Source organism: Carassius gibelio, chromosome B7, assembly GCF_023724105.1.
Source record: "Carassius gibelio isolate Cgi1373 ecotype wild population from Czech Republic chromosome B7, carGib1.2-hapl.c, whole genome shotgun sequence".
Taxonomy (NCBI): Eukaryota; Metazoa; Chordata; class Actinopteri; order Cypriniformes; family Cyprinidae; genus Carassius; species Carassius gibelio.
Window position 1 is genome coordinate 31,941,977 of NC_068402.1, and position 27,419 is coordinate 31,969,395.

The window sequence follows — 27,419 nt, forward strand, 5'->3', positions numbered from 1 at the left end:
CATCATGGTTAACAACACCATTTGGAAAGTGAGAAAGGACGTCTAATCTATTGTATACATTTCTGTAAGACATTTGTACCAACAAACACTTTTGGTTTCAAAGAAAACTTAGGACAACTCATTTTCAATCTTATATAGATATGTTCGTGTATGTGACCTATTTTGTTTGTTTGTGTATTTTTCCAGTTTGCATGTTCATGTTTTCTGTAATGTTTACATTTGTGTGTGTGTGTGTGTGTGTGTGTGTGTTTATGATTGTATGGTTGTGTTTGTGTACTTGTTTGCATTCTCAGTACATTTATGTTGAGGTTGAAAGATCTAGGGGTTAATAAAAATTATAAATGTAACTAAAATAAACTAAATTAACTCGAATTAAACTACATTTTCCTATATGGTCTGACTTGTTAAAAGATTTCACGTCCTTTTGACCAGTAAATGAACTTTCAGCTAACCTTGCGATCACAGGCCTAAGCCATAAAGTTGAAATTGTCACCCTTTGATCACTGAATAAATAATTTTTTTTTTTTTTTTTACTTTAGCTGACCTGCAGCACACCATTTACAACACCAGAACCCCCGGAAAACTAATTAGATAACAGCTGAGTTGCAAACCCCAAAAACCTTTAGATGTTTTACAATCTTCGCTGACATGGTTGTAACAGTAAACACAAAGACATCAGATTCCAGATACCAGACGCGTTTCTACGCACTACTTGAGATGAAATATTTATCCTCTCCTGTAATGTTGTTAAAGTTTCTTTGGCAAAAAAATCAAAGACATTCCAAAACATTTCATTCCAGTTAGATTTGTGTATGCCTAAACGCATGTTTTAATTGATATAGCAACGATATAGCAATGATAGAAGTTAATACTGACAAAATAAAAGACGTATTCAAGGATTTAGACTACTAAAGTATGTGTGAGTGACTTATTTAAATGAAATAAAACAACAATTTTTTTCCAACAAGGAATTTTTGTTGAGATGAAAATAAAATGGTATAGGTTAACCTAATTTTAAAGTAAAAACATCGGTCTAATATTAAAACCAGGTAGAATGTTTTCATCAAATAAGAACTGATGTTTTTTTTATTAAAAACGTTACTTTGTTTAACTCTTTTAACATACATTTAAACCTTTGTGACCAACTTTATTAGGGAGGTGTTAGGGGGATGTGTTAGTGGGTGTTTTTTCTTTTTTATTCGATGCCTTAAACATTAAAAACATAAAGGCGTACATTACTGGTAGATTTACAAATACGGTCTGAGATTACACTAAATTTTCGTTCACACTCTGTACATCATAAAACAAAATAAAATGTAAAATAAATAAAACAACACTGAAGAAAAAGATAAAGAACGAAAAAGTAGGGGAGTAACAGATTTTCACATTAAGAAAAACCAAAGTCCTTTAATGAAGAATACAAAAATCTTGCTTTGAGACTTTTCATTTCTTTTAAATTCTCCAAATACATCACAAATTCCTCTTTAAATGACACTAAACGTGAGGATTTTGAAAAACATACATTTATGAATGTAGAATTTCGTGCCAGAAGTTAATATTGACAAAATAAAAGACATATTCAATGATTTAGGCTACTAAAGTAAGTGTGAGTGGCTTATTAAAATAAAATAAAACATCAAGGACTTTTGTTTAGATGAAAAATAAAGAGCATATAATTGTAAAGTAACTATAAAGTATACATAGATGTATCTAAAGATCCTGAAACAGGACACATATGTTTCAAGTGGGTAGATATAGAATACCTGAAAGACAACCCATTCTCACTCCAAAGGCGTCAAAAACCGAAGCATGGTCAAGCGCCCCTAGCGTCACTTTTATGACGCCAAATGTGCCTCTCGGCGTCGAATATCGAAGCACTACGACCTTCATTGCTTTCAATGGGAAACTTTTGGCGTCAGAATTTGACACGAGGACATGAGATGTTTATCGCTATGAAATCACGTTCAAGAAGTCTCATTCAGCACACATCGCGATACTTGCTATCAGTTCCACAGTTTGGGTGAGTAGTCGTATATACGCTCTTTTAATGCCTTTTATAAAATGTATTCTGTCTTATTTATTAATCAAATTAGTGCCATATGTTTAATCGCTGTATTATATCGGTCATCCGCGGCTGTCTTTGAGTTTCATTGCGTTTAAATAAATGAACACAGCTGCTAATTAGTCTGATTAAACTCTATCTGTCACGTGACGTGCCATAGACCTTCGAACAGTTTTATATTATTATTAATTTCAGGATTAATGATGTAAGTTGTATTTGTAGTAAAATCATGGTAATCACGACACTTACAATAGTAATAAATGAAATGTGAAGTTAAAACACAGTAAACAGGACATTAGTAACTGTAACTGTAGTTTTACTATGGTATATTAATAATCAATACAACAATACAATAATCACCAAACCAGCTATGTTTGTATCACTGTAATGTTAGTGTTTTTATGTGCTTTTATATGACAGATATCACAGTAATCATATGTTCTGTACCATGCTTTTAATACCTTTTAATGTAAATCCCCCAAAAAAAAAAATCAAATTAAAAATAAATAAAAAAACATGTATTTTTCCATTTTGCAGTTCATTCATATCAGTTTATATTTATATATACATTTATATATATTTATTATATCTAAATATTTTGCTCACAGATCATTATTAACATTCTTTATATAATTCAATTTTATTTACTCTCCCCATTTTATTATTTTTATTTTTAGCTGAAAAGACATAAAGGCAGTCAGCCCAGTGGTGTTTCTGGAGAGGGATTCCTTCAGAAATGGAGAAGACAGAAAGCTGTGGAGGCAGATATATGCAGCAGTAAGTCTGTGATAGTTTGTCTCTTTTATCAAACATTCCTGCTGTTAAAATTTGTACAGCATTTGTTGTTTCTTAAACTGTTGCACTGTCCAAATACCCACACTTGCCATCTTTGCACTTGACCACTTGATTACTTATTTGAAGTCTTTCCTGTATTTGGCCTAGTGTTCGAGTGAGCATGATAACCACAAGTGTGTGTCGAACTTTTCATGACCTGATGACTGTGTTTCCCAATCCTGATCCTGGAGAACCCCAGCACTGCACGGTTTTGGTGTCTCTCTTATCTGCCTTGGAGTCTTCACTGATGAGCTGATGAGTTGAATCAGGTGTGTTTGATCAGGGAGACATCTCAAATGTGCAGTGTTGGGGTTCTCCAGGACCAGGATTGGGAGCCACTGCCTTATGGGACACTTATGTGTTTACAGAGATTTTTAATAACTAATTATCAATATTTCACTGTTACTGTACATTGGACAGCTTCCCATGACCTCTTGTGAGATCTCGGCAAAAAGTCTGACGATTTATTCCAAAACATGATGCATGATGGGATACACTAAGCTTTGTATAGCGCTCCGGAGCAGTATTGGAGATGTTTAGTGTGTGTTAAGGACGCTGTGCTTTGGCATTATTAAGACCGTGGACAGTCTCGTTCACACACTGTCACGTACACACACTCTCAAGTTTTTACAGAGGCTGCTTTTATGGTCTAAACAAAACACAGTGTAATGTATAAGTTGAATGTAATTTAATATTTTCTTCCTTTCTGTCTTACAGGATTGTTTGAGGATAACGCTGTAGCTCCATCATGCACAAGGACTCACCTCGTTTACTCTTTATCACCCACACACACAGAAATGGTCCCTGGATCAGTGATTAGACTTTGCAGTGGTTTGATTTTTGCAGAAGATGTAACTTTGTTTTAATTATAAGCTCATAATGAATACATTACAGAACCAGTGATGAAAACAATAGTTAAAAATAGCGCTCCATATTAAAAATATATTGCACACTTGACATGCATGTCTTCATGGTGTTTTTTTGTGAGTTTGAAACATTTACATTGTGTTGTATAACATTTTGGTCACAACACTTTTTCCAGTGTTCTCTGAAAGACATACTGTATTTACTGTTTTGTTTTTTAATAAAAGCATTTTCATTTGCATACTGAAAATAGTTAATGTTTACAACATAACTGCCTTTTTATTCTTTATGGTGGCAAAAACGAGCTTGGTGACAGAGGATGCAGTGTAGTAATTTGGGCATGTTGTCTTTAAATGAGTTTGACATATAAATAAATAATGGAAGATCCTTACAAAAATATGCATGTTTATTATGCTTTATGTATTTATTTGTTCATTCATTCATTCATTTATAATTTCAGTTTTTATTCCTAGAGTTCAAATGGTAGAGAATGGTAAATCACAGAAACACAAATGTGAACAATTTTAACTTTAAAACACAATGTAATATACAATGTAAAGTTTAGAAGCACGTCATTTGATTAGTAAATATATTTGTCTTTGGTCAAAAAAAATATATATATAAATCTTAAAAATGTGTCTTATATTTATTATAGAGGAATCTGTCTGTTGGATACAACTGCGACTGCTGGGCATGTGCACATCAATATTGCCCAATGTTTGTCAAGCTGAACAACGGAGGAAGGTGAAGACGTTAATAAAACCGAATCTAATAAGTAGCAAGCTTAATCTATTGTTAACCGAATCTATCCCTTCAGCCGAAAAACGAAAGACGTCGGTCATACATGGATAAGGAAGTGTGTCGCTGCTGCTCAGCTTTGATGTCATTGGCTATGAATTTTCAGGACAGTCTGTGGTTGGACTATCTTTTAACCCATATTAAACAGCGCATCATGTAAAAAAGTATGTTTTGCTGCTATCATCACATTAGTAATATATTAAGTCAACAATGAAGTGTTGCTATCTTGACAAAAATGACATCTTTAGCGAGATCCTAATCCTAACCCTAAGCATAACTTCAATGAACTACAAAAAACAGCCCCCTAGTGTTGCCTTTGCATAGATAGAACGACGGAGGCTTGTGGGTAATGTAGTTTAAAACTTTTTATTAACGAAACGAAATAAATTATTTATTTTAAGGAAAACTGGATATCTAAATATGTTTATTGTGCAAACCTCTATGATATATTTGAGAGGCAGGCTGAAATGTGGTATTTTACAGTGAGCAATATTTAAAATGCCTTTATGTCAGCTTTCCATTTATTTCTGAAAACTGAGCTCAACATTATTTTATCAGCATAGCATAAGTAATAATCCTGCCCATTTTCTCTTTGATATGTTAATTGGACTCTGATTTACAGCCATTTGAAATGTACAGTTTTGGGCTCTTCCGGGGTGTGCTACTGGGCCCCTGGGGGTAGAAGGGCAGTAAAACCTACATATATGTATTCTACTCATCATGGACAACAAACTGAGCTGAGTCACATTTATATCTGACAGTTTTCACAGTCCTCTGTTTTCTAATTCTTACATCATTGCTATTATACCTTTTGACAGGACATTGTGAGGCCATCTGATGAAACATTGAAAAATTAGAAAGAAATGATTTAATAATGAAAATAATAGATTATTTATTTGATTTTTGAAGTATATGGCAAGAAATATAATGGATGAACCTGCAACAACTTGCCTTTATCTATTCCCCACCTGTAAAGCAGTAATCAAGGACAATGTATACACATTGTGATACTTCACTATTACACAAGGACAAATTCATGCAGTGCTAAGAATATTTATATATATATATATATATATATATATATATATATATATATATATATATATATAACTATTTAGCAAAAATCAGTGTAAAAATGTCCTCCTCACCCCCGTATCTTGCTCCTCAGGTGCTGGACATCATGTGTGTGCTCTTGGTTTTAATGCAGTACAAGATCCATGTTGATCATTCCTGCTACATTCTCAGTTATCCCTCAAGTGTTTGTAACAATAAAGCCCATGGCACCATCTTGTAATGCAGAATAGTTAATCTCGTAACTCCCTTTATTTCACTAAAAAATGTGCATATTTGTTACTAAAATATAAAAAAATTACTTTCTGGTGTACTGATGTCCCAGATGTTATTAATCCGATCAAAAATGTTTATGTCTTAAATAAAAAAATAATCCCAATAATTAATATGTAGTTTTTCCAAGTCTAAAATAAACACATATCAGCCTACCTAGTAAAATTATGTATTTAACAAGAATCTTCAGAACACAATATTCACCATTTTCATTTTATTGAAGCATAGACTATAAAGTTGATAAAGTAGCATCAAGACGAATAAGATTCAATGAAAATAATTATCATCAAAAATACATTAACCTCATATATAAATCAGTTCACACAGATGAGTGATGAAATGTCCTTAAAAGTCACACAGTCCCATCCAGTCAACTGTGATACAGATCATGTGATACATATAAGACATGAGATACTGTTCCAGAAAATAATGATTCCCATCATCACATCTAAACTGGTTTCATCTCCCCATCGTGTTCTTCTTCTCTCGTGTCTGGAAACAGTTTGTGGTTGATATCCAGCACTGATGTGGTGTAGCTTGTCCTCAGCCAGAGGATCTCTCAGTCCTAAGATCCCAGACCTGGTCAAAATGAAACAAACAATCCAGATGAAGTTGTTTAATGGACAGAGAGCTCAGCTTATGTTCTGTGTGATTTTAGCAGTGTGAGCAACTATGACCCTTGTAGTACTGTACACTTACCATTCTTCAAGCTGTTTTAAGACCTTTTGAGAAGCTTTTTCTCTGAAGAGAATTTAGCACATCCTCTTCTTTCACTCCTTTCAAGAGCATCACTTGGTCAAAACCCCTCATTTGGCTGATGAGATCATCTGTACAAATTAAAATACTGCAATAAAAATTAAAGAATTAAGAAAAAGTTACAGAGGCAAAGGTCTTGCTCATGAGACTGCATTAGCATGTGTAGTTCTCAGAGACTCTAGAATTCATCTATTGTTGCAGTAAATGTGTTTTCTTCCTCTAGAATCTTTCTCCAAAGTTCCTGACTTCTCTCACAAATGTGTTTTAGTCTGTGCAGTGTAAGGCCTGGCTTCAAACCAATCCACTATCAATTCACAATTTATAACATAACATTTAGAAAACAATGAAATAATGTACATTGGTGTTTATATCAACTAAACCAATTTCATGATACTTGTCTACTTTTAAAACAGGTGGTGTGTTTTTAAAAACATAATATTAAAAATGTCCAGTCACACTTTGCTAACATGCTGTAATTGTAATAGTAAAAAAAGAAATCAAGGCTGACATGACCAGTTCTGTGAGAGATCATCATAAAATGTTGTATAACACAGCATTGCTTCAACACACACATACCAGTGGACTTCTGTTTGTTTGAGCACAAGATGGCCATCTTCATTCCTCATCCTGAGCAAATCATTTCCTTGGTCTTCCTTCTCTTCTGTGAAACAAGATAATCTCTACTTACTCTGTGTGCAAATAATATTTCTCATTAAACATAATTAAGTTAATTTAAAGTAAGATTCAGACCAGAGCATTTGAGGAGTAAATGTTGATTAAAAAAAATATTCTAAACAAATGTACCTGGGAAGAGCTGATCATGGCAAGATTCGCTGAGACTCAGTAATAGCTCTTTTAGTTTTTAGGAAGGTTTGTGAGGGTTGGCTCTTGAGTGAGTTGTTGAGCTTGATATTTTAGACCTGAAAAAGAAGAACAGCATTAGGATTATCTGCAAAAAATCCTGTAAGACAGAAAGAAGGAAATATTATTAATTACGTGCAACTTGTACATTACACCTCTGTAAAGATGCTGTATAATTAAAAGTTAAATGCATCCATTATTGAAAGCAAGTAATTAATAGCAAGCTATAGTCATATGAATTCTTTTGATAGTGTCAGATGAGGCTGTCCTGGGGCTTGTACAATATCATACAAGTGTTAAACTGGATTATTAAGACTGTGATGTGTTTAGGGATCATTTTTAAGACTTTGACCCTGTCCAGATACCCACACTTGCAGTCTTGGCCACTTGAGAGTGTGTGTACGTGACAGTGTGTGAACGAGACTGTCTTAATAGTGCCAAAGCACAGCGTCCTTAACACACTAAACCTCTCCAATACTGCTCCGGAGCGCTATACAAAGCTTAGTGTATCCCATCATGCATCATGTTTTGGAATAAATCGTCAGACTTTTTGCCGAGATCTCACAAGAGGTCATGGGAAGCTGTCCAATGTACAGTATGTGAAATATTGATAATTAGTTATTAAAAATCTCTGTAAACACATAAGTGTCCCATAAGGCAGTGGCTCCCAATCCTGGTCCTGGAGAACCCCAACACTGCACATTTGAGATGTCTCCCTGATCAAACACACCTGATTCAACTCATCAGCTCATCAGTGAAGACTCCAAGGCAGATAAGAGAGACACCAAAACCGTGCAGTGCTGGGGTTCTCCAGGATCAGGATTGGGAAACACAGTCATCAGGTCATGAAAAGTTCGACACACACTTGTGGTTATCATGCTCACTCGAACACTAGGCCAAATACAGGAAAGACTTCAAATAAGTAATCAAGTGGTCAAGTGCAAAGATGGCAAGTGTGGGTATTTGGACAGTGCAACAGTTTAAGAAACAACAAATGCTGTACAAATTATAACAGCAGGAATGTTTGATAAAAGAGACAAACTATCACAGACTTACTGCTGCATATATCTGCCTCCGCAGCTTTCTGTCTTCTCCATTTCTGAAGGAATCCCTCTCCAGAAACAACACTGGGCTGACTGCCTTTATGTCTTTTCAGCTAAAAATAAAAATAAAAATAATAAAAAGGGGAGAGTAAATAAAATTGAATTATATACAGAATGTTAATAATGATCTGTGAGCAAAATATTTAGATATAATATATATATATATATATATATATATATATATATATATATATATATATATATATATATAACTGATATGAAAGAACTGCAAGATGGAAAAATACATGTTTTATTATTTATTTTTAATTGCATTTTTTTTTTTTTTTTGGATTTACATTAAAAGGTATTAAAAGCATGGTACAGAACATATGATTACTGTGATATCTGTCATATAAAAGCACATAAAAACACTAACATTACAGTGATACAAACATAGCTGGTTTGGTGATTATTGTATTGTTGTATTGATTATTAATATACCATAGTAAAACTACAGTTACAGTTACTAATGTCCTGTTTACTGTGTTTTAACTTCACATTTCATTTATTACTATTGTAAGTGTCGTGATTACCATGATTTTACTACAAATACAACTTACATCATTAATCCTGAAATTAATAATAATATAAAACGGATCGAAGGTCTATGGCACGTCACGTGACAGATAGAGTTTAATCAGACTAATTAGCAGCTGTGTTCATTTATTTAAACGCAATGAAACTCAAAGACAGCCGCGGATGACCGATATAATACAGCGATTAAACATATGGCACTAATTTGATTAATAAATAAGACAGAATACATTTTATAAAAGGCATTAAAAGAGCGTATATACGACTACTCACCCAAACTGTGGAACTGATAGCAAGTATCGCGATGTGTTCTGAATGAGACTTCTTGAACGTGATTTCATAGCGATAAACATCTCATGTCCTCGTGTCGAATTCTGACGCCAAAAGTTTCCCATTGAAAGCAATGAATGTCGTAGTGCTTCGATATTCGACGCCGAGAGGCACATTTGGCGTCATAAAAGTGACGCTAGGGGCGCTTGACCATGCTTAATACTATTTTATACTACAGAAATGATTGTCATATTTTTGGCTCTTCAGTGGGTTGAACACATTAATATACCTAAAGTAGTCATATGTTCAGACTCATTTGCAGTACTACCAAGTTTAAAGTGTGGCGAATCTTCAACAAGACAATTTGTCATTCATTTTACAGAGTTTGTTCAGAATACAACCAAAAACAAATATTTATTTTGTATCGATACCTGCACATATAGGAATAGAAGGTAGTGGATCAGATAAAAACATTAAAATGTCAGACATCAAATTTAATGAAAGGAGAATTTTGGGGATAGAAAGGAAGCTCTCGCCATAGAATTGGACACATTGCACTTAATCAGTCATTATTTATAAGAGGAAAAACATGTGTCTGGACTTTGTGTTAAATGTGATCTTCCTGAATCAGTTGAACCTATTTTAATAAAATGTAAAAGATATGACAACGAAAGAATACAACTTACTTACACTTAATATAGAAATAAACCAGATCTCATTTTAGAAAATGTTAAATAAAGATGTGACTATAGAAATGTTTCAATGATTAAGTATCTCAAAGAGTTGATAAACAGGATTTAAAGAATCACTACTAAGTTTGTCACGTTTCAATCTGAGACGAGATATTTCTTACCTGTCATATTGTTAAATGGGTGATACTTTTAACTACATATGTATGGTTTAATTACTAGATAACACGACACAAACTCGGCAGAAGGAAAGTGTGTGTGTGTGTGTGTGTGGTTGTGTGTGTGTGGTTGTGTTTGTGTACTTGTTTGCATTCTCGGTACATTTATGTTGAGGTTGAAAGATCTAGGGGTTAATAAAAATTATAAATGTAACTAAAATAAACTAACTGGAATTAAACTACATATTCCTATATGGTCTGACTTGTTAAAAGATTTCACATCCATTTGACCCACTAAATGAACTGTCAGATAACCTCACGATCACAGGCCTAAGCCATAAAGTTTAAATTGTCGCACCTTTGATCACTGAATTTGATCACACACAATTTTTTAAACTGTAGCTGACCTGTAGCGCACCATTTACAACACCAGAACCCCCGGAAAACTAATTAGATTACAGTTGAGTTGCAAACCCCCAAAAACCTTTAGATGTTTTTACACCCCGCTGATGTCTAACTGATATGCAGGCAACAGTAATCACACAGTCACCAGATGCCCGTCACGGTCACGTTTCGCTGCACGACCTGAGACGAGATATTTCTTCCCTGTCATATTGTTAACCGACTACTTTTAACTACATATGTCGGTAACACTTTAGAATAAGGTTCCATTAGTTAATGTTAGTTAACTACTTTCGTTAACATGAACTAAGCAAGAACAATCCTTCTACAGCATTTATAAGTCTTAGTTCATGTTAATTTCAACATTTACTAATGCATTATTTAAATCAAAAGTTGTGCTTGTTAACATTAGTTAATGCACTGTGAATTACCATGAACTAACAATGAATAACTGTATTTTCATTAACTAACATTAACGAAGATGAATAAATACAGTAATAAATGTATTATTCATTGTTTGTTCATGTTAATTAATACATTAACTAACATTAAATAATGGAACCTTATTCTAAAGTGTTACCCATATGTCTGTTTTATTTACTAGATAACGCGACACAAACTTACAAACTGGACAGAAGGAAAGTGTGTTTGTGTTTGTGTGTTAATTGTCATAGCTTGAGAAATTAAGCTTGACAAAAATAAAAGATATATCGACGGCAATAGTCTAAATTTAGACTAGTCGTAGATTAGAGTAATTAACTTAATACATTAAAAACAAATAATGCTTTTTTCAGTGCTGTTTTTTATTATTATTTTTTATTTTGTATTTTTTTAAGACTAAAAGTAAATAAAAATCGCATAAAGCTACATCATTTAAAAAGTAAAAATTGATCTTATGTTTAAACGGATTTAAAGTTTTCACCAATTAAGGACTGATGTCTATTTATTAAAAACTACTTAGTTTAATTATTTTAACATTTAAATCTATTTGACGCTGCCATCACGCCTACAGCGGGGGCAGTCTCTAACGGTGGAGGCGTGGTTTTTTTCCGGAGCATTCCCCCGAGCCTCATTCTAAGTGTGTCTGCGATGCTGTCAGGATCGCTCAACGGAGATGCCTTGACACTTTGCGGTGAGATCTTTTTTTCTTTCGTCTAACTCTCTGTCAGTAATAGTCTAGATTTTTAAAGTTGTAGTTAGTGGTAAAGTACAACATAGATTTGATTTGAAGTATCTTGTCTGATGGATTTTATTTTTGATCCGCGTAATGCCTACCATCTTTTTTCTTTTGTTTTTAACTTTTTATAACATCGTGACAAACACCAAGTTTTCTGGTTTGTATCGCCGCTTTACATTCATTTCTTTTTTAGTTTGAGGTAAGGTACAAATGCTAAATGCTTTCTTTTCTAGCTGGTAACAAAACACCTTTTTAAATTTTTACAAGCTCTCACATCTTTTTCACGTGTTGCTTAACGAAAACACATCTGATAGTTTTGACTCCTTTAGTTGTTTTAGATAAATAACCAGTAGTTTTCTTTTTTATTTGTTACAACTTTAACAACGTTTTACACTTTTCCAACTACGAAAACAATCATTACATCGTTCCCATTTTGTTTGTGTTATAACCTTTTTTCTTGAAATGCACTATGTACTTAAAACCTTAATAAAAACTTCCCTTATACCATTTTAATGATTTCAACCCTTTCAACAGTTAAAAAAAAAAAAGCACATAGATCCCAACATATTTTCACCCTCCCTCACCGAAATTCCTTCTTAGGGTCGTAAGTTCATATCTAGGTCACCGGGGTGTACAGGGAGGGGAGGGGTGGGGGTGTACAAACAGGTGTCCAGAACAGATGGCTTTTATGACCCTCATCAATCAAATTTTTGACACATGGTATCCTATGTTCTCTCTAACTACTAATGAACAGTTTTACACAATTACATTGAATTGTGACCCTTTCATATAAATGCTATTAGCAATAATAGTAGTAGTATGAAAATGCAATATTAATAAATGCAATACATTTTATAGAGGTTTTGCCTATGTAGTAAATTGTTTTGTGAGTGTGTTTTGTAAGAAATCACCTTCTAGTAGGAACCCCACTCCAGTGCCTTGTGATAACTTACCTTAGTTTTTATATTTTATATACAGTACTGTATGTGTGCCTCCTCAGCATATACCACATTATATATATATATATATATATATATATATATATATATATATATATATATATATATATATATATACCAGGAAAGTGAAAATACAGGTACCCAATTTGTAATTAATAAAGAATTATAAAATAATTATGCAGGACTTATTTTGAACCTGAAACATTAGGCCTATTCTAAAGTGAAAATATTGGGAGCCCATTAGTAATTAACAAAGAATTATCAGATAATTCCTGAAGAATTACTTAGAATCTGAAACAGTATTCTAAAGTTAAAACATAGGCAACCCATTATTAATTAATAATTAATTATCAAATAATTCTGCAGGACTTATTTTGAACCTGAAACATTAAACCTATTCTAAAGTGGAAATGTTGGGAAACCATTAGTAATTAATAAATAATTATTAGATAATTCCTCAAGAATTACTTAGAATCTGAAACAGTATTCTAAAGTGAAAACATAGGGAACCCATTAGTAATTAATAATTAATGATCAAATAATTCTGAATGACTTATTTTGAACCTGAAACATTTAGCAATATTTTGCTGTGCGATTTTCTCCTATCCAATGAGTGGCATTACAACCATAGATACACAAAAGCACAGCATGAAATTACAAATCACATCCATTTTATTTGTTTGCTGTACTCCATATCTTTAGAATCCTGAAGTTTGCAAGGAACATATCCAAATTCAGCCCTTTATCAATCGATCTTCATCTTCATTCTCAGTAACAGCGACCATCACATAGTCAAAGCCCGTGCTCGTTATATGATTTGAATGTGAAAATAGCGCCAGTGCGCCACCCTCGAGAAACGTTACGACACGGTTTACGGCACTGATATCGAACTCTCATTGGTTCTCACCTAATTCGTCACAGATTGCGACATGCCTTGTTTCAGTTGATAGACATTTGAAATCAGTACTGCGCCAGTGCGCCTTCACGGAGAGAAGACAGATTCATAATTTCACGGATTAATAAATTAAATTCTGCTCTGTACCTTATAAAAACTATTACCTCCAGAGAGGACTGCGACTGGAACTCATTATCATTTGAACTACTTTTGGTACCACTTTTGATCTTTTCGCAAAAAATAAATGATTAATGTTACGTTTGTTTGTCTGTTATTTGTTTATTTATAACAGTAACGTTATGTAGTTTTAAGAAATGGTTATTGGTAGGTTTAGGAGTAGGTGTAGAATTAACGTTAGTGGCTCAAAATAACGTTTTAATGTTATATTTTTACTAAAATTGTGTTTTATTATGTTTTATTCTTTTAACATTCTGTATAAATTGGGTAGGTTTAGGTTCGGGTGGGGTTACGCATTTTTCTATGGATAACTGACTGGTCAGAGAACACGTTCTATCTGTACGTATTTTAGGTTGTTTTTATTTAAATGTAGTTACGTACTGAACCTATAATTACGTCCAGATAATACGTAAACAACACTGTAAATACGTAAAGGCACATACGTATTGGACAGTTTTAATTTACGTCTAAATATGTACGTTTTGATTGTGAGATCAGGCTGAATTATTAGATAATTCCTCAAGAATTACTTCGAATCTGAAACAGTATTCTAAAGTGAAAACATAGGGAACCGATTAGTAATTAATAAAGAATTATCAAATAATTCCTGAAGAATTAATTAGAATCTGAAACAGTATTCTAAAGTGAAAACATAGGGAACCCATTAGTAATTAATAATTAATTATCAAATAATTCCTGAAGAATTACTTAGAATCTGAAACAGTATTCTAAAGTGAAAACATAGGGAACCGATTAGTAATTAATAATTAATTATCAAATAATTCCTGAAGAATTACTTAGAATCTGAAACAGTATTCTAAAGTGAAAACATAGGGAACCCATTAGTAATTAATAAAGAATTATCAAATAATTCCTGAAGAATTAATTAGAATCTGAAACAGTATTCTAAAGTGAAAACATAGGGAACCCATTAGTAATTAATAATTAATTATCAAATAATTCCTGAAGAATTACTTAGAATCTGAAACAGTATTCTAAAGTGAAAACATAGGGAACCGATTAGTAATTAATAATTAATTATCAAATAATTCCTGAAGAATTACTTAGAATCTGAAACAGTATTCTAAAGTGAAAACATAGGGAACCCATTAGTAATTAATAAAGAATTATCAGATAATTTTGCAGAACTTACAGAATTCTAAAGTGAACCTAGTAAATAATAAACTAAATCATTTTGACTAAGAACAACCTATAATAGTAATCATAAACTTTGTAAAATACTCTCATCTGTTTATTTCAGATGAGAACATTTCTTAATACAGCATATTTTATTCCATTTTAACATGTATACTGCCCACATTTTAATTAATGTAACAAACATTTCATAATCAAAAGTTAAACATTTAGAAGTAAACTAAATCCATATTTCATTTCCATTATAGGCTAATAACTGGGCTGTAACAAAGTTGCTACTGTAGTAGTTCTTTGTACTTGTCCTTTTACTCAAGTAATTTTGAAAATTAACAAGCCTACTTATAATTTTACTGGAGTAATATTTTATTGGGGTATCTGTACTTTTACTCAAGTACTTGATTTGTGGGACACAGCCTGATTATTATAGTGTTTTTTTTGCGTATAACTGTTCAGAAGTAGTTATTTCATAGTTATTTTTCTTGAACATTAACTAGTAGATAATTAATAGTAGTTATTCAGGAGGTATCACAGAATATATTAGTTACTGATTAGCTAACTGTTACTTAACACAATCATAAAATTATATTACATACTGATTAGTTAACACATCTTTCTTAGTAGTTAACAGTAGTGAGTTAAGTGTTAATGAATAATCACCTGTTAGTTCTTCAATAATTCCTAATTAGTTATGTAGTAAGTAAGAAACAGTATTCTAAAGTGTTACCAAATAATGTTCTTATTAGCAGCATCATATGACCCCTTTAAGCTAAGAGTGAGGGCAGGGTTGACCTCATTGCTACGGATGATGTCATCTTGGAACTAACTATGCACAGTGATTGGCTGATAGGGAAGGGGTCTCTGTCAGAGATATATTCATATAAATACTGTAGAGCCTGATACCATGTTGCCATATTCAGATAAAGGTTAAAAAGGGTGTTAAATGTGGTTTAAAAATATTCAAATTCACATAAAGATTATAAAATGAGAAAAATATTCTCAAAACCATCGTTTTCAACATCTTCAAAAAAAAAGAAAAGAAATTCCATCACTATTCACCACATACACCATCAAATGACTGTGACAGTTATATTTCATTGCATACAGTAATTGCTCTGCAGTAATTCCAGTCAATTCAGGTTTTGCCAATGATATTTTGTTTAATGCCTGTGTTAATTATGAGTAGCTAAAACATCACATTGCCATTGTCTATGAAACAGTGCCACTCTGAGGAAAATAAATGCAAATTGAATTTATTGAGTCAGATATTTCATTGCGCATAAAAAAATATATATATACTTACACTATTACATAGGCCTACCTCCGGGGCTAACGACCATATGCACTTTTTACAAATATAAAAACATCAGAAAACAGACATTCTTTTATATTTTTTTATTATCTCTTCTTTAAGAGATAATAAACATTGAAACATTGGAAAATATTTCACTTATATATTATTAATATAGACTATATATTATTGAAATACTTTACATTTGAAATATTTAACTTTAATCTGTGCTGTCACGGAGCAGTCCAGCAACATGACAAAGAAAGTCGATCCTGATTGGTCCTCTTTTGTGCATTCGAAGTGCTGATTGGCTCACAGATAGAACCTTATGGAACCAAGTTAGAATTCGACTTTGTATATAGAACCTTTCTGTTTTCTAAATAAAGAGACCCACACTTGTCTGCACACTTGAATCCTTAAAGCAAATAATCACCAAGCTTTCGGTCAAACAACCATCCTCAGGGCATACAGAAAATAAATAGAACCTTATAATTCCAAGGCGACATCATATAAAAGCAAACTTGTGTTCAAGGACACGTTTCATAAGGTTTCAAAGTCATGTCCATGATGTCCATGTCCAAAGTCACAACCATGATATGTCAGCACCATTTGAAAGGAATGAAAATATTTCCTTACTAAATTAATTATTTGTGAAGCCAAATACGCAGGACTCAGAACTCTCCCAATGCAAATGCCATTCTACAAAACAAACTTTGTGAAGCCAAACACTTGCTCTATCTACTCTTTGGTCCCTTCACCCATCCTTCCCCCCTGGGTACATGGTCCAGTGCCCGGTTGCATGAAACTCCTTAAGCTAAGAAATCCCTTAGATATAAGGTTAAGGGTACCCTTAGTGAAACTTGGGTTACATGAAAAAACCCTAAGGGTTTCCTTAAGGAACTTGAGGCTGTTATTAAGTTTTTCCCCTTAATTATCTAAGTGTTCCCTTAAGCGTTGCTACAAAGTCCTTAGTGACCATTTCACCTTAATAAATTTAAGGGACCAAAACAGCTCCCTTAAGTCAACTTAAACACAAAATACAATGGCTGATTTAGTGTTAATTGAAGAGGAGGATATACCAAGGTGTGTATTTAATGATCGCAATAATCCCTTGGAGACGATGAATGGTTGATGAAAGGATGAAATTATTATTATTATAACCACTTGCGAAAACAATAATTGCCTTTTCGTCCTCTTTCCAGTTTGGTTTATGTTTTTTTTTCTGTTATGTTTGTACTCTCCATATCAAAAATATATTAATACAATTGTGATTTTAGTAAGGGTTTGGCTTTGTGGTCCGTTATGTTCTGTTTACTGTTAGAGGTAGTAACTTTAGCAACCGTGGCAATCTTTGCCGTATGTTGTCAGAAACTACTGTGAAACGCTTAGTATAAACACTTAGGTAAGGGTGACAGTTAAGAGGTTTCTTGCAACGCTCTTAATGAAATCCCTTACCTCAGGGATTTTTTCTCCCTCAGGGAAACCCTCACTTAAGGAATTACATGCAACCGGGCACAGGTCACTAAAAGTTGACAGAGAAATGCAAACAACTGAAGTTGCTATGCTCACATAAAACATTAAAATATTTACTATATCTTCAGGATTCATGATCATAATCTTTTCATGTTTGGTGTCAATTTAAAGGTCTCTGTGCTATTGGTAAAATGGTCTCAATTTCACGGTAGTCATTTATATTATGTGATCACGGGAACCTAAAGAACCAAAAGGACTTTTATGTTTTTACATCTGATTTGTAAAGTCAGATCAGTAGTCGATTCTGTAGTCAGATCACCCCATAGTGTGGAGTGTATCTCATATGCTCCATACTTTGTATATTTCTGAAGTGAGGTATATTATTATTTATTCAAAAATGTAATTGTGTTGAACACATTGTGCCCATAGAGCACACTGAATAGATGTTTGTGCTACTACCTGCGCACATTGGCTAGTTAAGTTTCTTCTCTTAAACACCTGAGTGCTTTGCTATACATTTAAGACCACGTGTCTTAAATTAGAATAACTATTACATGTGTGACTATGTTAAAATTGTTTGTCTCCTGCGTGGATCACGTGGTCATTCCCCATATGGCTACAACGCCTGTGCAGGAGCAAGGTTGACACACGGCTACAATGTGATTCACAATTGCACTATCCTTTCTAAATTGGCTTCTAATTGTTTCATTATGTAATTGACATGATACAATTTTACCTAACTAATAATAAATTGTTATATTTGATTCATCCTAAAGTCTTCTGTAATCATTATGACTAGTAAACTGTGGCAGGCAAAACGTGTATTAGTCTACCTACACCCTCTGACTAACATCAGACTGGAGAGTTTGTGATCGTAAGACATACGTGAAGCTAGCGTGAGATTTGAAAGAGACATTAGGTTCCCAGTGAATGGATAATTGAAAGTATAGTGAGTCCGGAATAATCAAATATCAAACTTGATACATAATCAACCTTTTTGATCAGTTTTTAAATAGAATCATTGTCTAAATTCAGTGATAACTTAAAACTGGAGTCAGATTGAACACAGAGCTAGAATAAATGTACACTAAATTCTGATTAATTCAGAAGCGCAAGTAAAAGGTCGAATATGCATTAAACCTTCGACCAGGCCGCTGGATTCTGCTATTTTGGCCGGCAGGTGGATCCTTTCAGTATCTTCCAATTTCTGAGGAAATTATTTGAAACATTTAAATCATTTTATTCTCCTGAAGTAAGTTCTATTAGCATCTAGCATCAACAGAAAAAAAATGGCCATCAGATATCGCCATTTTCTGTCTGACCGTGGTGTTAGGGCAATGACAATGACATACTACAGTTTGTTTGTATTCTGATCATGTGTTTTGATCATTTTTTGGATCATTTGTTAAGATGTTTAAATGTAAATATTAAGATCCTGGTGAATGTAAATGGTTAGAGGTATTTTATTTGTTCATTTAACAAAACACCCTTTTTAGTCCCACTTCTCAAGGATCAGTGAACAGTTATTGATTAATGTTATTAATTACAAGCGATGCTTTCATTTATCAATGGACAATCTCAGATAGGTTTTCTTGCATTCATCATACAAACATATTAACAAATTCCCTGAACAGCTTGTTCATTTATACAGGATTTAATGACTTACTATACTGCAAGGCAGGTTGTACTTTATTTTACAGTGTATACTTACAGTGAATGTACCTACAAAGGTAATGGGTAGAAACTAAATGGTATAAGGTTAGGTTTAGGGGTAGGTTCAGGGTTAGTACCAATTTATTACCTATTTATTGTAGTTACTATAATAACTACATAGTATGTACATGAGAAACAGGACTGTAAATCAAAGTGCAGTTGTAAGGTTTTATGGACGTGAGCCCCAAAAATGAACCTTTATTCTTAAGTAGGTGGTTATGTAAAATGCACGCAAAACAATGGAGAAAAAAAAAAATCCCTACTGCATGTATGTAACAATTAATTACACTGTGTTAGTTTTTCTTTTAATTCCATTAGCACGACTGAAACAAGCCCTATCCACTAGATGGCGTCAGAGCACATGGACCAATGGTTCCCAACCACGTTTCCGGGGTACCCCTCGCACTGCACATTTTACATGACTCCTTTATTTGACACACCTATTTTGGGTCTTAGTGTTACAACTGTTTGATAAATAAATTTTATTAGTTAAAGTAATAGGAAAACATATGATTACTTGATTTATTGATCAAGCAGCAGCCATATCACCCTGGAGCCCAAGACCGGTTGCCCACTGAAGCTAAGCAGGGCTGTGCCTGGTCAGTACCTGGATGGGAGACCTCCTGAGAAAACTAGGTTGCTGCTGGACAAGGTGCTAGTGAGGCCAGCAGGGGTTGCTCACCCTGTGGTCTGTGTGGGTCCTAGCGCCCCAGTGTAGTGTAGTGTAGTGTAGTGTAGTGTAGTGTAGAGTAGTTAAATATTTTTTTTACAATGTATATAGTTCTTGTAAAGGTTTTGCATTTGCTCAACTGTTTAGTATAACTGTCTGTTAAGATTCCTTCTTCCTTTTGAGTGCTCCAAATAGAAAATGTTAATTAAATATCGACCTTTTACATTTATTACTCATAAATTTATCATTTACAACCCCTGGATCAATGTTGACCTCTGAATTCTGTGTGTGCAATTTCATACCTGACACCATATATCAGACATTATTTATTGTAAAACTCTCAAATTAACTGTTTGTCTCTTAGATATTTTGCCTACTTTATTAAGAGAGTGTGAGAGAGAGAGAGAGAGAGAGAGAGAGAAACAATATGACAGAACATGGCATTACCTCTTTATCCCAATAGGAGGGCATTGAAGAGTTTTAGTGCATGTGGGTCATCTGCTTTCACTGATGATAACAACCAAAGAGCATGACGAACATATCAAAATCCACACCAAATGCTCTAAACCAATAAAGACATCCATGGTACATTAACTTTATTGCACACACCACCACAAGCAATTTAAGATTATCAGCTGCAGAGATCCCCAAGAAATGTTTCAATTGCAGCAGTTTCCTTAGATGTGTTAATTTACCATAAAAATGATAGTTCCATAATTTTAGGCACTAATGGGGAAAATATGCTGGAAACATATAACAAACACACACATACGCAGCCACCCACCACCACAGCCCACCCCCCGCCCCACACAAACACACTTTCCGAAGACAGGTATTATATCATGTCTCCCCTCAGTCTTAAGAAATACAGATTAGAGAGAGAGAGAGAGAGAGAGAGATTGCTTGTGATAACTCTGAATCACCCAATACTTATATCCCTACACACACATAAAACGCTTCCAAACACTCAACATCAGCATGATTCAGGGTTGCCAAGCAACCATTTGGATTTCTCTCCCTCTCTATCCCTTTTTCATTCTAATTTTCAGCAAACACATCTGCTTAAAGTAATTTGACATTAATTCCAGAAATGCCCTATCCAAAAATGCCCCTCCCCATAATCATTCCTCTTGAACTACCTATCAATTTCTTTGTGATGGTATGAATAAACTCGAAAATGATTGCAGTGTCTGTTTGCAAACAAGCTGCCCTTTAAGAGACTGGATTGAAAATTTTAAAGTGTTTAAAGTTGACTTTTTCATATATTTAGTGAATATAAGCATGGGTTATCTTAACTATTTAACAAGGATTACTGAAATTACTTAATTATGGTAAAATGCACAAACACATACTGGTTAAAAAGAGAGAGAGAGAAATGTATAGCTTGAATGTATAGCAAAGTAAGTCACTTTGGATAAAAGTGTCTGCTAAATGCATAAATGCATAAATGCATAAATGTAAATGTAAATGTAAATGTAAATGCAATTGTGACTTAAGCCACACACATTCCAAAATTCCTGATGTTTATAATTTACAGAATGTGTAAGAAGTCAGTTAATTTGCAAATTAACATGCATGGTCACATGGTGGCCATTATTTTCATTTTGAGGTGTATTTGGTACGGGCCACACACCAAATTATGATGCTACCAGACATGTACCCCCCCCCCCCCCCAAATTCCCACACTCTACAGCAAAAAGCATTGTAGCTTAGTTCTAGTTTAGATGCAGATGTTTGTTGGTATAAAGTGCACAAGATCTGATTGTTAATAGGCAGCTATCATAATAAGGGTTTATATAAGATAAGATGACACAATTTGTATAACCAAATGACATATATTTTCATTCTAAACATCCCAACAGATATTTAATATTTAGTTTTAGGGGATTTAAATAATATAATAATTATTGTAATGCACAACATATTCTATCGCATTCCAGGGCCCAGTTTTATTGTGGGACCTCTCTCTGACAGTTTTCCTATTAATTACAATAAAGCTTTGTCAAACAACCCTGAAAATTATCTTCAACTACATGATCATTATAAAACACATAACATTCCACAAAGATATAAAAAAACAACAACAACAACATACCACACACAGAAAGAAGCAGTATGTAAAAGGGAGATTAGGGCATTTCCAAGGGCATGGCGAGATGGGAAGGAGGCCTGAACGTGATTTCTACCCTTGGTAATAGAACACAATCCTTAGAAGCCCCTGTATTAGCAAAATATTCATCGAACAGCTGACCATTTTACCTTACTCTCAGTGTCACCACTACGAAATGCTCACTTTTTGTCACCTTGCTAACTTATACCTTAGGATAAAATCTGATAGCTTTAGTCACAGTTTCATTTTTTTTTAATTGACGGTGGAGCCGACAGTACCAAACCCTCCATCAAGGATAACATCTCTGAGGCACCAAAAAGCTTTCTTCTGAACCATATCCTAGCCAATCCACAAGATATTGCCCATGGCCATGACCACCACAACACCAGAAGTCCAGAATCTCTTTCACAGCGTAGGCAGTTCTGTCGTCCACAATCACTGGCTGGGAGGGTTTGTCAATGGGACCAGGCTCTGTGGAGGAATCGGAAACTGGACAGGAATAAACTCAGAATGGCAGGGAAAACACTCTCCCATTTTGAATTGTTATTCTCCAATGAAAGGTTAGATTTTAGTATTTTATTTAAAATAAAATATCTAAAGGATTAATTATAAAGATTTAATAATAATAATAATTTTCACAGCCTTCTTTGATCATATTTACCAAGAGTATGAAAAATTTTGAGCACAACTATATGTTTGATTATATCTTAGGGATGCAAAAGGCACTGGACTTCTTGGAATGTCCCCTATGCTTTCATTCAGCTGAGCAGGGAGACCCTGGTGGTACTGCTGGACCTGGATGGGCTGCCACAATAGAAAGTCTGGTATGGCCTCTGCCAGTGGCCTCTCCTGGGACGGTCTCCAGAGTTTTCCACAGAAAAAAAAAAATACATACCCACACACCAACCCATTATACTGTGCTTATAGTGCATACTCTTCAATGGCATGTTGCGGCATATGCTGTAGCCTCTATAATTTCATATTAAAGTGTGAATTAAACTATAAGCATGGGTGACAGATCCCTGAGCGTTTCTCAATGTCAAGGATACTTCCTTGGTAGGACTGATCCTTCCAAGTCACTTCCGTCAGAGGCTAGGTGAGACTCCTCTTTAGCATACGGAGAACACGTAAATGGAACAGGCTAGCAAGGGCACGCAATTGCATCATTACGTCAGTGAAAAGGTCCGGTTGAATAACGCTGTGAATGGTATCATTAAATTACTTTGGACAACTTAACTAGTTATTTATAAAATAAATGTCGATGACGCAACCAATTGTTAAATGACAGGTCCGGTTCAGTTAACCATTTGTATTTGTATAATTTACAATATCAATACGTTAGTAATTTGTACTGGCATTTAAACGTCAAACTTTACTTATATTTACTACAGTTATAACAAATGTTTGGTAACGTAAATAAAAACCGTTAACGCTCCAACTACGTTAACGTTGAACATTTTTGAATTCTTTTTTGAATTCAGATTTGATTTAGCATTTAGTGTTTGATAACTTTATTAAATTTCTGTATATTTACTATTTGCTGAATTGCAAAGGTAAATATTTTATTTATTATAATAGGTTTATGTGAAGATTGATTTTAGTTCATTAAAATATATATATATATTAAGTTAAGTCAGGGCGGCAAAATAAAATCCTCAGATAATTTACCATCCTCAGAAACTTCTGTCACAGCAGTAGCCACAGCTACTGCTACTGGAGCCTTCTTGAACACACTGGAACAAGAATATAAAGGTTTTAACAGGATTACATTGCACAGTTGTTGTAACAAGCACAGGCCTGTTGCCATGTTTTCTCAGACTGAGTGTAATATTACTACACACCACCAGAGGCGCCAGGAGACTATGGTATATATGTATGGTATATACCCAGGGTGTATATTAGAGCAAGACAGATTAGTAATTCAGCATTAAGGATGCAAGTTGCCGTTAAAACCCAAAGAAGAAGAAGAAGCAGCAAGACAGATTTTTAGGGCAGAAGAAGCATCGCTTACCTTCTGTGTTTGCACAATCCACTCTGAGTACTGATTGGGAAACTTTGGGTTTTAAGCTCAATCAAAGTAAGGAGTATTTTCTTTTTTACCTTTCATTTATTTTATGTATTTTTGGTGTGGTTTATGTATGGGTTTATAATCAGTGCACATGCTTTTTCTATGTTTTTCCATGTGGTGTGATATTGTTTGCTAAATGGCATCACTGCTAACATAAAGTTTATGTCTTATGACTATGTATTTGAACTGAATCTTTACTTCACTTTATGGATCTCTTGGATCTCATGCATGAGGATTGTAAAGATTTAACTTTTCTTTTTGGAGTTGCCTACATGTGGGATTTATTTTTCTTGGATTGGAGTTGTTCTATGTTCAAGACCATTATCACCAACAAATTACAGTATGGCAAGGGAATGTGACAGAACTAAGAAACAGTTGGAGATCACCATTCAAGATATAGGCCAGTCTATCACTGATTGCTTGAAATGATGTGACTTTCAAATTGATCAGAAACTCAATCTCTTGTTCTATCCATGTCTACTCCAGTTCAGCATAATCCAAACCCTTCAAACCCTTTTCCAATAAAGATCCTTATGTTTGAGGTGAAAGAGTGAAATGCCAGAGAAGGAAGTTGTCCAAGCTATTCTACAAAATTGCAACCCACGTCTTGCAAGTTTGCTAAGAGGAAATGTTAAAGAGGTCAGAGAGTTGGTTAGAATAAGAACATAGAAGGAAAGGGTTTTTGATGAGTCCAAGAGATAATGGAATCAGGTCAATGTTGAAGATCAAGAGAAGAAACCCCAATTTTCTCAAGTTTTTCAATACAAACCTCCACACGTTAATACCAGAGTAGTCCAATCCAGTAATAACTCTGCATACAAGACTTCAAAGCTATGGTTGATACTGGAAGCACTTTGTCTCTTAATCAAAAATCCTTCTGGAAACAGCTATGCAAAGGAGACCGATCATCCTAAGTAAGGATTTTCTGCTCGCTTCTGGCATAAAAGTTAGATTTTCAAAAAACACAGTATAATTTACCCTCAAAAGAAGAGGCTACTGAAGAGAACACATACCTATTTCTAATCAACAAATGCCATTCAACAGTGAACTTTTATCTTGTTTCCTTTAAGAGCAGCAAGAGCAAAAATTCTGGTTGAGGAAATATTCAGTACCCCAGATTATCTAGTCTGACCACAGACAATTCACCTCACACCTCATCAACCAAGTTTGCAAGCAGTGGGGTGTTATACAAATATTGACAATGGCCTATCATCCCCAAACAAACCTGACTGAACATGTAAGCCAGAACAAAAACAATGAAAGCTTCCTATGCATGGGACAGATAGTTGTCTGAGTTTCGATTCGCTATTAACACAGCATGGCATGAGAGTACAAGATACACACCTGCAAAAGTGGCACTGGGGCGCAAGTTGAAAGGACAATTGGAGAGAGCCTAGACCACCTGATCCCTATAACCTTGCCTATCCAATCCTTGAGCGACAACAAAACCTCATCAGCCTGATAAATGAGAACATTGAACAAGCCCATGTCAAGCAGAAATCCTATTACAACCAACACTGAAACAGACTCATTACAAGGTGGGGGATGTAGTTTGGGTGCAGACTCGTCCTATGTCCAGAGTAGATGAGGGGTTTATGACAAAACTTAAGTGGAAGGGGTCTGCGGAAGTTGTTAAATGTCTCTGACCTATTAATTATTCTGCTGCTTTTCTCAATGAACTTCATAATGTTAAAACTTACCATGTACAAAATTTAAAGGGGTCATATGATGCGATTTAAAATGTTCCTTTCTCTTTGGAGTGTTACAAGCTCTTGATGCATAATGAGGATCTGTAAAGTTGCAAAGACTAAAGTCTCAAATTCTTTATCAAATTGAGACTCTGCCATGCCCCAACGTCTACGTCACTTTGTGGAAATATTTGTGTAATGACGCCCAAATGTTCCTGCAAAGAAAGAAGGCATGGTTTCAATAACCACAGTTAGTATTGTAGCAGCCATGTCAGGGAGATGCTGTGTATAGGCGAAAGCAAAAGCACTTTATTTGGCCTTTCAAAAGTAGATGCGTTAAGGAATCTTTAAGATTACTTACAACAGAACAGCAACTCATTTTATGGATGACTGTTTCGTGAACCCACGAGAGAAGGCAATTCTGACTTTGCAACAAGAATCTGGTGCTTTTGAATCAGCTAATGTAAGTATGTTTTGTTATTAGTTTTATTATGTGCTATTGACTGTTCAGATGTGGAGTTTTGCGCATCGTGTCTGTGTGTACGTGTGTGTGTGCATGTGAGAGAGACAGGGTCACACAGTGGAGTCAGCTGTCTTAACCGTCAGAGGTTTATGTTCTGCAAACACATATGAGCTTAATCACTGTGTCTGTCATATGACTCTGTTCCCCTTTTTGGGCTTGAACGGATGGGTAAATGTAAGGACATTATTAACTGTCTTTACATTTATTTAGAAAGATGAAGCTCACGATTATGGAAATGGGAGTTAAATTTCCAATGAGTGCTTGCGGTGTTCGGCCAATCACAATGCACTGAAGGGCTGTAATAGCCATATTTCCTCTGACTGAGTGTAATATTACTACTCACACCAGAGGCACCAGGATACTGTAGTGTATTTTATATACCCAGGTGTGTTGTAGAGGAAGACAGATTTGTGGGGCATGGCGTATGGCTTCTGTGTTTGCACAAACCACGTTGATTCCTGATTGGGAAAATTTAGGTTTTAAGCTCAGTCACAGTAAGGAGTATTTTCTTTTCTTCCATTTCATTTATTTTATGTATTTTTTGGTGTGGTTTTTATATGGGTTTGTAATCAATGTATATTATCAGTAATCTATATTTTTCTGTGTTGTATGAGATTGTTTGCTTAATGGCATCACTGCTGATTTTAAGTTTATGCACTTTATTGTAGAATGACTATTTTTGCTACTAGCAGTTTTGGTTACCATTTATTGCTAGGAGTTAATGAATCGTTAACTGTATCTTTACTTCAACTTGTGGCTCTCTTGAATCTCATGCACAAGGATTGTAAAGATTTAACTTTTCTTTTTGGAGTTGCCTACATGTGGGATTGCTGGACGGTCTCTTGCGT

General features: G+C 34.4%; 1 long non-coding RNA gene across 3 annotated transcripts; it reads right to left on the reverse strand.

Moving 5' to 3' along the window:
* Window positions 1–6,101: 6,101 nt before the first annotated feature.
* On the reverse strand, window positions 6,102–8,674 carry LOC127961210 (uncharacterized). Of its 3 annotated transcripts, none has more exons than XR_008154394.1 (5): window positions 8,576–8,674; window positions 7,463–7,578; window positions 7,235–7,319; window positions 6,602–6,729; window positions 6,102–6,481 (listed from the first exon to the last, which is right to left on the reverse strand). It is a non-coding gene; the product is annotated as an uncharacterized LOC127961210 (long non-coding RNA). The 3 variants fall into 3 exon arrangements; XR_008154396.1 differs by having other exon boundaries at window positions 6,602–6,746; XR_008154395.1 differs by lacking the exon at window positions 8,576–8,674 and adding an exon at window positions 8,250–8,566.
* Between the last annotated feature and the right edge of the window lie 18,745 nt (window positions 8,675–27,419).